Below are 13,268 nucleotides of genomic sequence, written 5' to 3'. Positions count from 1 at the left end.
AAGAAGAAGAAGAAGAAGTATATTGGAGCTTGGAGTGTTTCCTTTGATAGAGAAGAAGAAGAAGACGTTAGAGAAGAAAATTTGATTCTTCCAGAATAGAGAAGAAAAATTGCGTAGTTTGTAGTTATTTGTTTTGAGTTGCAATCCAGAACGGTGTCCTATTTCTATAACAACATTAGTGGACTACATGGCATGTTTTTATTCGAGTTCAAACACATCGCGTTGGACTGGGTTAAACGTGACATGCAGATACCTTACACAATGTAAAAAAAACTTATATTCGATGGCTCAAGGCGGTCGAATTTCATAAAATTTGTCAGACCAAAATGTCAAATTTGTCATTGTCGATTTTTTTTCACTGACCGAAAATGTCAAATTAATGGCAGATGAGAAAATTTTGATGGCTCTGAGCCGTCGAATTAGCAAACATAAAAAATTTCAATGGCCATGGCCCATCGAAATACGATTTCTAAAATGTGCAAGCTTTGGCTCGTCGAATTTTCTTGTCAAAATTTTCAATTTTCACCTAGTGTTACTTTTATTATAGGACACCCTTCTAGATCTTAACTCGTTTTGCTTTTTTATTTTAACTTGAAGATATTAATAATATTAATTAAATAATTAAGAGTGATTTATGTGATAAGATTTTCTAATGAGTCCACCTAGCCTTACTAAGTTGGTAAGGATTTCACCCTCAATAAGGATACTTGAGCTCACCTTGTAGCATCCAAAAGCACGATTCAATTGAGGATTGTAGAGGATAAAATTCTATGAACTTTGAAAAATGAAATTAAAAAAAAAAAAGTTATTTTCCACTGTTGAATTTCAATTTGAAGTTCTGGAATTATGTGGAAGTTCGGTAGCTGTCCATTTTCAAAATTGTTGGATCAAGCTCAAACGAAATAATTTTTAGGATTTTTTATTTTTTATTTTTTTATTTTTAGATATGAGTGTTTAGAATAGACATAGAGGGGTATGGTGTTGGATTGTCGATATGCTAGTCCATTTGAGCAATCGACGTTTAGTAAGGCTTAAGATCTTACTAAGTTAGTAAGGAAAATGTTTCTTTTTTCTAAAAATTTATTAACATGATTTTTGGGACATGGATATGATTTTCTATTTTGGAAAATTGCATAAATAGAAAAAAATATTTTTTAATGCGATCCACAATTGTTTGCACGTCTACATGGCACTTTGTGTTGGGAGTTAAAACACATAGGTTGCGTGCACGGTTGTTTAGGAGTCCTATGAGTTTTATATTCTAATCAAATCTTGCCACGTAGATATTGTTTGTATTCTAAAAAAATGGGACACTATTCTAGATCTTAACTCTTTTTTGTAATTTCAAAAACTAACAAACTTGATTTTGAGACATGATATAGCATTTATCACTTTTACTTTTCAACTCAACCTTAAATTACTTTATTTTGACAAAAATGACTAAATATATTATGTTAAGATGGGGTTATTTTTGGAATCCAAATTTTGGAACTATTGACTTTTCAACTCAGCCTTTTCTTATTATAATAGTAAAGATGCCTGGGTGACGTTGGGATTTACTGCAATTCTCACATTTCTAATGTGGAGGTGCCCACATATCCTTAGATGCTTTTATTTGTATCTCGAGGAAACACGTCTATAGCTATCACATCAATGTAGTGAAAAATGAAGTCCCCCATAATTTTCTTTATTTTATATGGATGGTGTTGGGATGCTTTAAAGAGAGTCAAACATTTTTTCAATATATGGGTTAGAAGTTTCAGAATAGACTAATTTTTTTTTTTTTTTGTGAGGATGATCTCTATCATGAGGAAATCATCCTCACCAAAAATCAGCACATTCCGAAACTTCTAACTCCATCAAAAGTGGTTTACAAAAATTGGACGGTCTACGATTCTTCAACTTATAAATTAGGGTTAGAAATTTTGGAATAAACTGATTGATTTTTGGTGAGGATGATCTCTTCACTATAGACTCACAAAAAATCAGCGCTTTCTGAAACTTCTAACCCTTATTTTGAAAAATGTTTGACTCTCTTTAGGGCCTCAAATGTTTTCCATTTTATATTTGTTAAATATATAAAAATCTATTTAATAAAGAGTCATGTTCAAATATCATTGAAATTGACCTCGTTTAACACATTGGTGCACACAGAATCATAGATGCTCTATGGTTCTGTACACACATCCACGTCAACAATGTTTGAAACGACGTCAATTTCAATGTTATTTCAATATTTTCCTATAATAAAATCCAACTGAGTTGTTACAATTTTATGGCTAGACAAATGACTCATCAAACTTACATTACATTTTTTTTATATTTTCTCTTAATTTCCTATAACTTTATTATATCAAAATTTTAACCCATTTTATTATTTTTTATTTTATACCTCTTAACTTCAATTTTTAAAATAATAACAGTAGAACCCACTTTTGTAGGATCCACTTTATTTCTTGAATTCTACATCTTTTTAACTTTACTATATTTTTTTATTTTATCCATTTAATCTCATTTTTTATAATACCACCTTTTACTTTATTTTTGCGCTTTTACCCTCCTTAACTTGACTTTAGGCTCACAATACTACATTTTTTATCTGTGTATGGGGCCCATTAAGCTATAGTTGGTGAGTCCTACTTTATTTTCTATATTCTCCACTCCTTCTAACTTTACTATATTTCCTTTTTATCCATTTTAACCTATTTATAGTTTTTTATCTTTTAATATCAAAATTATTTAATAATCTTTTTCTAAGATTATTTTTTTCACTTTTACCCCCTTAATCCTCCCATCAAGGTATATTTTTGTACGATCCACTTTATTTTCTTTATACTTCACCCCTTATAACTTTCTTATATTTTGTCTTTTACCCATTTAATCTTTATTTTTCATCTTTTATCCTTTTAACCTTAAAAAATTTTCATAATACCCCTCTAACTTTATTTTCTACACTTTACCCCTTAACTTGAGAGAGGATGTCTGTGTCATAGGCATGGGCAAACTCTAGTATATTATAAAATACAATGTAGTTGTTATATTTTTGTATTTTTTGAATTGGAGATAAATGTACCTTCAACAACTACAATTTGTGGTTGGACAAATGTCACATCAACATACACCACACTTTTTTGTCTTCCCGTTTTACTCATTAACTCTATTATATATCTTCTTTAGCCTATTTATTATTTTTTACCACTTAACCTCGAAAAAATTCAATAACAATGGTAGGTTCCTCTTTTGTGAGACACAATATATTACAAAACACAATTGAGTTGGTATAGTTTTGTGTTTTTTGACTTAGAGATAAATGTCCCCTCAGCAACTATAATTTTGTGGTTAGACAAATATCACATCGACTTACACCATACTTTTTTGATTTTTCATCTTCACTCCCACTAACTATGTTATTTATCTTATTTAGCCCATTTTATTATTTGTTTACCTCTTAATCTAGAAATAAATTTAATAACAACAACATGTTCCTCTTTTTGTAGGACACAAATTCAATTAGGATAAACTTCCTATCAAGGTATAATATTTTGGGGCCACTTTATTTCCTTTACACATCCCTCATTCTAATAGTAACATCTTTTAACCTATTTTATTATTTTTCATCTTTTACCCATTTATCATAAAAAAATTCTTCAATAATACCTTTTGAACTTAATTTTTTCACTTTTACCCTATTAATTTTCCCATCAAACTATAGTTTTGTGGGATCACTTTATTTCCTTTACTCTTCTCCTCCTATAATTTTTTCATATATTTTTCTTTAACCCCTTCAACTCACTTCATTTTTTTATCTTTATTTCTTTAACCTTCAAATTTTTTAATAATACCCCTCAAATTTGATTTTTTACATTTTTACCCCTTTAACCCAAAAGAGAATGTTTGTGTCGTAGGCACATGCTCACTCTAATATTCATATATACTAGGGAGTGTTAATAGGTCGGTTCTAGATTAATTACTAAGAAACTTAGAACCATAATTGCTATATTTTTTTGATTTCGATTATTAGCGATTCTGGATCCGATTTTAAAATAAATGGAATCTAAACCGCGAAAAATCAAGGGTACCCATCGATTTTGTTCCGAAAGAATCAAATAGGAAAATTAATTTAAAATCATTATAAAAAATTTTCTTATAAAAAATAACATATTATTTACAAATTATCAATTTAATCATAATCTGTTCCACTAAAAATAGGATTTAAAGATTTTTTTTTTCAAAAACTAAAAATCATATTTTTTACAAGTGATGAACTCTAAGAAGAGAAGGGATGAACCATTTCAAGCTCCAATATTTAGTTTATATGAAAAATTGAAGAGCTTTATATAATATTTATGTTAATTTAAAACATAGGAAAATCTTAAATTATGTATAATGTAAAAATAAATCAATTCCGGGTACCCATCGGATAGAACCTAATGGTTATGGTTCCTATCAATCTGGTTCCATATTAGACCTGATTCTAACCGGTTCCAATAAAAAGGGAATCCAAACCAGGGTTTTGATTTTGGTTCCGGGTAAATGGGTACTTATTGACATCCCTAATATGTACATTCCATTGTTCCAACAAATTTTATATTTTCTATTTTAGAATTTCTAACTTCAAAGTTCAAACCACATTTGAGTCACACCCAATTAAACGTAAAGATGAGATGAGAAAAAAATTATAAATATTTTAGGGATTAATACCAATTTTATAGGGATTTGTTTCATAAGAATCCCTAGAAATATCTTTACATCTCATTGGTACATTTGATGTCATGTCTCAAATGTTGTCGTTAGTATATTTTTCATTTTAAAATTATAAATGATATCATTATTCTTACCTAAACAATTTCCATCGCTATCATCTTGTTATTGGAAATGTGCTAGAAAAAAACTTTCAATAAAAATAAGGCCAAAAAAATTTATTGGGATAAAAAACATGAATCTATTGGTATTCACGTATTATTATTGAAAAACGATAAAATTGATCCAAGTAAGAGTCCAACTTTGAAACGACCATGCCACTTCAAAATTTTGGAGGAAACCTCCTCTGAGATGTGATGTTTTATGATCATTTCACACCCCTATGGTTAATATTTGGGATACCTCTTTGGAAGCACTGCATGTAATCCAAAGGAGAGGGTTCTACTCAAATTTTCAAGTGGGATGGGCACTTTAAAGTTTTCTCCAAAAGATAATAGCCCTTGGGGTTTACATTACCGTTATCTAGGTGATTGTTTAATTTCTAATTTATTTGTTGTGCATAAATATTGTCATTTACTTTTTCTTATTATTTCAAACTACGTCAATTTCCTTCAACATAGTATTTTTTTTTTTTTTTTTAAAGTTGGAAAATCTCTATTGTCTCTAAAAACTATGTTTCTCATTATGCTCCTTTTAAAAGATATATTAAAAAAAATTATTTTAACAAAATAAATCGTAAAAAAAAGTTATTTGGAATTGAAAATATGAATTATATTGGTATTCGTCTATTACTATTGAACAATGATAATGTATGTGTAGGTATCAAGATTTTAAGAAAGCCCTTACAAATCAATTGGAAGTCTGTAAAATTCATAAAGGTTGTGTTTGTTTCCTATGTTATTATACCTAAGTCACCGTATAAAATATATTATCCAAATATTGTGTGCGTGTGTCACGTATAATTACTATTTAATTAATTTAGCGAGTTCCACACATGAATTATGTAGTCAAGAAAACTCAAGAATCTCAACAAAAGACTGGGATTCCTCTCTCCCATGTCTATCATTATGCCATTAACTCTAGAAAAACACTTTCCTTACAAACTTAGTAATATTTCAAATCTTACTAGGATTTTTGCCCCCACATAGCTTATCACATTGGCAATCCAATACCACAACTTTCTAGATATCATGGAAAAACTCATATTCAAAATAATAATAATAATATTTTGAGCAATCATCAAAGGGAAAAATGGATAGTTACCGAGATCCTGAATTTAAAAATAAAATTCAATAGTAAAAATTAAATTTTTTTTTCAAACTTTTTAAAATTTCTTCCTTTACAACTTATTGGCATTAGCTCATATTTTTTAATGTCACGATATGAGCTCACAACTCTTATAAAGATCTAAAATCTTACTAAGCTAGTTAAACTATTTACTTTACTAGGTGAAAAGATAGTTCTCATCATCATGCCCTATCAAATATAAGTGTAACTTGTGATTTCAAGGTATTCAATATTTTTCTCTCAGTCAAGAATGCTACAAGTTTCTCCAAATTTCAAGAACCCAATATATATATATATATATATATATATATATATATATATATATATAATTCAATATGAAAGATAATTTTTTTAAGGATATTTATTACTTTTAAATAATTTTTAAGATATAGATTAATCAATTTTTTAAGGGTATTTATTACTTTTAAAATTATAAAAAATATTTATTATGACAATACAATATGATATTGAAAAATTATGACAATGAGATTTTTATTATTTTTAATCAATGTTTAAGATTTTGTATTAATATTGTATTTTGTAATACATATTAAAAAACATGTAGACTAATTTTACAAGGGATAAATGTTCGACAAACAATATTGAGGTTAATCTTACTAAGTATTTCTATCACAAGATTAATGAAAATCCAATTCAGGATATGTAAAATAATTTTTATTGCGATCAAAAAAGACCAAAATGGATCCCATACATCCAAATTGGGCTTATTAATTGGGATAGGCCTTCTAAAACTTGGATTTTGGATATTTGCAAATAAAACACATGATCCAACCAAGTCCAACTAATCCACATTAAATGTTGAGTCCTGGACAAGTGTGAAGTTTTGATAGAAAAAATATACATAAAGAATCTATAGAGATTAAATACAACAAAATCACCATCAAAATAGTCTTCTAAATTGATCAAGCGTGAAGCCCAGATAGAACAAAGCTACACACACGTTACCATTATTTTTATTGTACTTGACTATTAATTGGAGAACACTCTATTTATCAAGTGTATTAAGATCTGTACTATTATTTTCATCAAATCAATAAAATGCATTTGCGATTTTATTTTATGCATCCCAAGATATATCGTAAAATTATTGTCGACAAGTATCCCTCTAAAAAATTGATAGATTATATAACATTTGGGTGGAACATTCAATGATATGGGCCTATTAAGTACTAGATATTATTACATTAACAATCACAAATAAATATAATCACTTTCTTTTTTATTATTTCAAATCACGTTGATTTTCAATCTTGTTCTTTCCTTCGACATCATTGTCAATATTTTTTTTTCCTTTGAAGTGAAAAAGTTTTATTGTAATACTATTATTCTAACCAACACTACCTTTATCACTCTACCACTTTTTACAATATATTTAGAAATGTAAATTATTTTAACAAAAATAAGACGTAAAAAAGAATTTTGAGATAAAAAACATGAATCTATATATTTTTGTATGTTTTGATGTACATGAGAATCAACTCTAATCAGTTCCAATAAAAAAGGATCCAGAACCAAAGTTCTCGGGTCCGATTTCAATTCAATTTCCATTGACACTCATAATGTTAACATAAGATTTGGTAATTTTGACACATTAAATGCATTAAAAAAATAAGTATGTACGAAAAATAATATTTATAATTTATTTTTTGTGTTCGTCATGTAAAAGTGAACTACCATAAATAAGACATGATTATAAAAACTTAACTATACATAAAATAAAGATAATCAATACAAGAATTATAGATCATAATGATACTCTACTGTTGAGTTGTTCATTGAATATGGTACATCAAGAAATGGTGACGTCTGATGGGTGGTGCTATTGAAAGGAAATATTAGGCCATTGTTTTCTCAAATGACTAAGTTCTAATAATTTATTTGACATGCTTTTTATTTCCAAGATGGTTTATAATTTACTTTGACCATAAAAAGAAAAGCAATAAAAATACATATAAATTAAGAACATCAAATTCTTCTTTTTTAATGTTGAATTTCTCTCAATTCAAATAATAAGATAGTGATGATTTTTTCTTCAATATAAGTACAAAAATAGATATTTAATGTACAAATAAATTACAATATGAAAATAATTAACTCTTGATTGGTTTGAAAAGGTGAATCAATTTTTCAATATAGTAAGCATATTTTTTTAAAACTTAACTTATATAAAAGATTATTCATATTTTGATTTTAAATATCGCCCAAGACTTTGATTACTTGGTTGAGTCATCTTGGTATTTTTTAAGAATAAGCAGAATATCCATTGTGACTCATATTACACATTGTTTTGTTTGACAATCAAAATGACTCGGTGATATTTTAAAATTCTCGAATGAGATTTTGAGTCAATTTATTTTCTCATAAATATTATCACTATCTATACTACAAAATAAAATTTATTTTTTATCATTTTTGTAGTAAAAAACCAATAGTACCCTAATACACCATAGTGCATCATATCTAAATCCAATAGTATACTCGTAGGAGGTCCACATTAATTTTTTTTAACCATGCATAGACCAAGAAAAAAAAGTTCACAAAAGAAATTATGGTATGCATTTTATACTTTAGAGATAGTACATTATTGGGTTGTTAATAGAATAAGGTGATATTTGGTGAATAGTGCTTTTGAAATGAGTATTGTGTTAAAATTGCCTCAAATGACTAAGTTCTAGCCATCTAATTATTGGACTTGTTTTTTATTTTTCAAGATCGTAAATATTTTATTTTAACCATAAAAAATGATAATATTAAAAACATCTATTTTTTATTTTTTATTTTTCTGTTAATTTCTCTCAATAAGACAACATAATAGTGATGTTTTTCCTCTATGTGATTCTTGTGTATATTGACATTTGACATCAGGATAATAATGTGAGATCATACAAAAAATAAACATTTAATGCAACAAATATTAAATCTCTCATTAGATTGAAGTAATTATGCAATGATAATGATATGTCTCCGAAAGAATTTCTTACCAACATGTTTACAAAACAAGTATTTTTTTTTTCCTTTTACTTAACACCACCATCTAATGTATAGGGCAATAATCTTTGAAAAAGTAAATAAGTTTTATCCAATTTAAACATACTCTTTTAAAAATTAATTTATCTGAAATACTTATAACAAATATTACAATGATTGTGTTGTAAAGAATCCATAATCATTTAATAGACTAAGAAAATAACATTATACAGATGATAATTGTATACAATACTAAAAGTTGATATTTTTAATAAATGATAATTATTTCAATGAGTATTTTATATTTTCTTAACATTCAATGTATTTTCATACGAGTGCAATGATTTTATCAACTAAAATAGTATATAATGCATTAATGCCCGTGATTATATAAAAATCTTTTTAAACGTGATATCATAAAAATTTTCGTAAAAATAATAATTTCATTAAAAAAGCATACAAATAATTTTATTTAAATGTCATTAATATGTTTTACATGGAATTTTGCTTTATATATCTATTATTATAATGAGAAAAGGCGTAGTAGAAGTGGTTCGACGTCAAAATTTGGATTAAAAAATGCCCCCCTTTCATATTGAACTAATATGACTAGGTTTATTTTAGTCAAAAAAGTAATAAAATTGCAATCTCACATCCTATAACCTCGTTGAATAGTTTTTAAAATTACAAAATTATTCTTTTACGCGATAATCTTTACAATATTTTAAATTGTAAATAGTTCTTTATGAAACATTTGTTTTTGCACATGTCACCTTTTAGTTAAATATATATTAAATAGATCTCATGTATGAAGTATTTTATACTAAATATTTAGTCGATTCATAATTGTAATAAGTGTATCTCTCTTATTCTCTTACATGGATTAAGAAAATAGAGTCTACAAAAAAAATAGTTGTACATGTTTAATATAAATTTTTTTAAGATCTTAGTAGAACTATTGATTCATGTCGTTTTAAAATGTGATATTGATAAAACGTCATTAGAATCCATAGTCAGGTACCTCAATTGTTCTCTTCGTCCTTATCTCATTATATTTATTATTATGCCCTATCCCTAATTTTAATTTCGATATTATGAATTTTATTTTTTATTCAACTTTATTTAAGTAATTTTTTATTATCAATGTTTGTATTTCTTAATCATCTCTATACGCATCATTTTCTACGTTCCTATTTTTATTAAGAGGTGATAAAGAGAGTTAGTAGGTAGAATTCGTAACACAATTATTGAAAAATTTAGTTTTGGATTTCAAATCTCTATATTTAGAGATGGAACTCTTCGACCCAAACTCCAATCAGGCTTCAAAATGAAGATTTGGGCTTTATATCATTATTCACGTCTTTAAATATAGAACCCAGAGAGAAATTTTGAAGTCCGTATCTCTATCACTGTTCACTTTTTCCAGAATACCTATTTTATCATTTTTTCTTTATAAATTTTACTTTTAGCTTTCTTTTTAAAAAAGATGCCTATTTGAAGACTTGGGTTGGAGATCAAAAGTGGTTCAGAATCTTCAAAAAAAAGAAAAGAAAAAAAGAAGATGTCAATTTGAAGTCTTGGAATTGCTTTTAGAGTGTAACTTAAGTTGTTTGTCAAATAAATAAATAAATAAATGATAGGATGCTACATTATAGGTCTCAATTCTATCAAACAACTATACAAATATTTTTGGTCAAACTACTTCCACATTTTAGAGGTTGCATTTGGAATGTTGAACATTCTGAAATTGTATATATATATATATATATATGAGAGGCGTTCAACGCCTTACCGTTTACCTTACGCTTTAGCAAACTCTTTCGGGCCGTTCGATATATATATATAGGTCCCGTTCGCCACCCTAAGCTTTTTCCTACACTTTAACAAACATGTTTTGTCCTACATGGGTTAGAAGTTTTGGAATAGGCTGATTTTTGGTGAGGATGATCTCTATGGTGAGGAGATCATCCTCACAAAAAATCAGCCCATTCCAAAACTTCTAACCCCATAAAAAATGATTTACAAAAAATGGACGATTCACGATTTTTCAACTTGTAAACATAGGGCTAAATTTTTTGGAATGGGCTGATTTTTGGTGAAGATGATCTTCTATGATTAGAAGATCATCCTCACCAAAAATCAGCCCATTCCAAAACTTCTAACCCATGTAGGACAAAACACGTTTGTTAAATTGTAGGGTAAAGCTTAGGGTGTTGAACATTTCCCATATATATATATGCAATTTGTCTTAGTTAACCTTTTCATAAAATGCAACATCAAGCATATGAAGAAGTTTACATATGGCATGAGCATTTTGAGGATTGGGGAGGCTTTGGGATCGAGGAGGAGTGGTTACAAATCCATTGTTTAGTATAAAAATATTAATAAAATTATGATGCATGAAGATTCATTTGACAAATTTTCATTTTCAAAAAATAAAATAAAAAATTGTAGTTTGATGTAAGGTAAGTTTCAAAGTTTCATTATCTTGTATAACAACATTATTGAAACTAGGATATATAGATATTTATTTGATTAATTTTTAATCTTAGAAAGAATAAAAGTTTGACGCAAGATAAGTCTCAAGTTTATAAATTTTTTTATATGTTTGTATTTGGACTAGACTTAGATGTGGGCTTAGTATTGGGTTAGGGTATGGGTAATAGTTGGTTAATAGAAAATAGGTTTGGATTGGGTCGGTGTATGGATTTGGAACGATGGGTTAAAAAAGTGGGTATGAAATTAGATATGGATTAAGGATAAGGTTTAGGTATGCAAAATGATATGACATAATGAATGTGTGCATGTATGCATAAAGAAAAGTGTCGAGTGGCAATTATTATGCAATATGGGCCCGTTCAAGGGTTTTAAGTTCTTAATTGAAATCAACTTGAGATTTGAAATTTTGAGTTTTTTCTAATGGGTTCGTGCAAATTGGGGTATTTACATGATATATGTAATACCCTTACAAACCACACATATCGGGTAAGTAGGGATAAATCTTTGTGGATAGCCAACGAGGGGGGGCCTTCAACTCAAAATCTCTCCTTTTTGGAGAGACGCCTTGGCCATATATATTGACAAAATCTTAATTTTGAAAATTTTGAGATTATAAATGCAAGGTGGTTATGACTAAAAAGGGTATTAAATATAACTATGTTGAATGGAACAATATCTTATAACCATGAAAACACGGATTAAAACATCAAATTGAGCTATATGCTCAATAACAAGAATATAATTTCTATTACTTTAGAATATACTCAAATCATTCATTGTAAAAGTAAGCAAGGAAGAAAATATAACTTAATAAATAAGTGTGTATTTGTTTGCTTTACTAAATGAGATATGGTGGCGAGATTAGAAACCATTGGGTTAGAAATAATAGGCAAACAATGTTATAGTGTCAATTATGATAATTTCGTGGTTTGATTATTTGTATAATATATTTTTTTTTAGAGATTCGATATTTTCACACCAATATTTTATTTTATAACATCCCTATCAATGAAATTAATTCAGATCTAGAATGAGGGCAACTATTCTTTTATATTTTTAATTGTTGCCCCACCCCTCCCTTTACATTTTATTCTTCTTGTGAAGATTTTTGAAGGTGGAAGATCTACTCATTAGAGATCGATAACACCCCATAGTTAGGTGGAAAGAATCCAACAAGCACTAACCAATTGACCATCTTTCAAATTTTTTTTTTTTTTTTTGACTATAATGATTGTAGATTTGTGTATGATGATGATGCATATTGTTCAACCAACTAGACTAGGACATGATCAAATGCAATATTTTTTATATGATTTATAACACCATAGAGACATTTTTATTTTAATAGAAATTTGGATTTGTTTCTTAAGAATGTATTTTCTACTTTTCATCACAACACACCTAAGTTTTTTTTTGGCCAGACAAGCAAGGGGTTAGTGATTAATGGAGGTGAAGGTGGATTTAACGTGATTTGAATCTAGGTCATGTGATCAACTCTCCTTAAGCATTTACCACTTAGTTAAGTGTAAGGGGCCTTCTCAATACACTTGAGGTTGCTCCGATTATTTTTTTCAATAAATGGTGTGTCATATATAATTTCGTTAATTGGGATATCATAAAAAAGTTGGTATGGCAATATCAACTCTCTTTTTTTAACAAAAAATCATTTGATTCACCAACTTGCTATTAAGGCTTATGCCCTTAAAAGAAGGGGTTAGAAATAAAAGACATGATATCCTCAATCGACTACTTAGATTTTATGATTTACTTATCAAGAGATTCATTGATCTAGA

The sequence above is a fragment of the Akebia trifoliata genome, chromosome 4 (assembly GCF_017979445.1).
Source record: "Akebia trifoliata isolate Shusen 1 chromosome 4, ASM1797944v1, whole genome shotgun sequence".
Taxonomy (NCBI): domain Eukaryota; kingdom Viridiplantae; phylum Streptophyta; class Magnoliopsida; order Ranunculales; family Lardizabalaceae; genus Akebia; species Akebia trifoliata.
This window is presented reverse-complemented; position numbering follows the sequence as displayed.